Source organism: Mandrillus leucophaeus, unplaced genomic scaffold, assembly GCF_000951045.1.
Source record: "Mandrillus leucophaeus isolate KB7577 unplaced genomic scaffold, Mleu.le_1.0 Scaffold153, whole genome shotgun sequence".
NCBI lineage: Eukaryota > Metazoa > Chordata > Mammalia > Primates > Cercopithecidae > Mandrillus > Mandrillus leucophaeus.
This window is the reverse complement of record NW_012101510.1, coordinates 1,588,831-1,590,484: the sequence shown is the minus strand read 5'-3', so window position 1 is coordinate 1,590,484 and position 1,654 is coordinate 1,588,831.

Genomic DNA, 1,654 nt, shown 5'->3' with positions numbered 1-1,654 from the left:
TGCCCATGTTGTTTATGTATTGTGTATGGCTACTTTTATGCTTCACACAGCAGTGTTGACAAGTTATGACAGCGACAGTAGGTTTCCAAACCTAAAATAGCTGGGCGAGGTGGCTCATGCCTGTAATCCCAGCACTTTGAGAGACCAAGGCAGGCGGATCCCAAGGTCAGAAGTTTGAGACCAGCCTGGCCAATATGGTGAAACCCTGTCTCTACAAATACAAATTAGCCTGGTGTGGTGGCAGGCACCTGTAGTCCCAGCTACTAGGGAGGCTGAGGCAGGAGAATCGCTTGAACCCAGGAGGTGGAGGTTGCAGTGAGCCAAGGTTGCGCCACTGCACTCTTTTGCCTGGGCAACAGAGCGAGACTCTGTCTCCAAAAAGAAGAAAGAAAACATCTAAAATGTTTACTTTCTGGCCCTTTATATAAAAAAGTTTGCCAATCTTTACCCCAAACTTTTAAGTGGTTTATAATTTGGGCTACTAAAGGTAATGTCACTCACAACATCTTTGTGCATATAATTTTTCATACTTTGTACAATTTGAGAGACATTAACAAAAGTGGAATAACTGGGTCTAATTAATGAAGACATTTTTAAAACTGATACTATCCCACACTCTCTCTCTTGTGATATTCAAGCTATGATATAATAAGGATGGGGGTGATAAGAATGAAAAGGAAGGTCCAGAACTCTTGTGGGTAGCATGTCTCCTGTCCCTGCTACTCAAGACATGTAAGTTTATACTCTGGATGAACATATTTTGAATTTTGATTTAAAGTTAAGCAAAAAAGAGAAATAACAGTCATTGCAACAGCAAGACCAATTGAAAGCAATCTTTTACTTTCTACTGGAGAGGAAAAAGCAGACAGAAGTAGACGACAAGGTATGTATAAAATGCCATTCCAAGATAGCTGCAGTGGCCAAAAGGCACTGGGAGAGTTGAGTAAGAGAAAGAGATAGCAGTTTCAACAATGAGCTAGCAGTGGGAGCAATAAACAGAAGCAACTATGAGTGTGGGATGACAAAAGCAGCACACAGGTTCCACCTGTCTGAACACATCCTAGGCGTAAACCTGTATACAACTGTAATTAAACTGTCTCTAGATAAGAAAGTTTTTAAAGAAACCACCCTATATTTTTTAAGAAAGAAAAAATCTTCTACCTGGGGAGATTTTTTTTTTTTTTTTTTTTTTCTGGCGTCTCACTCTGTCACCCAGGTTGGAGTGCAGTGGTGTGATCTTGGCTCACTGCACCCTCCACGTCTCGGGTTCAAGCGATTCTCCTGCCTCAGCCTCCTGAGTAGCTAGGATTACAGGTGTGTGCCACCACACCCAGCTAATTTTTTGGTATTTTTAATAGAGACGGGGTTTTACCATGTTGGTCAGACTGGTCTCGAACTCCTGACCTGGTGATCCGCCTGCCTCGGCCTCCCAAAGTGCTTGGATTACAGGCGTAAGCCATCGCCCCCAGCCCTGGGGAAGTTTTATTCTTCAGAATGAAAACCTTATGGAATAGGGAAGTCAGCCCTCACTAAGTCAACCCTGACTATCTCTGAGATAAAAGATGAAGCAGTCTGATGAGTCTCAAATCCAATCTTGTATGAATAAAACAAGCATCAGGAAACATAGATGTCATCTTCTAAGAGAAATATTCTG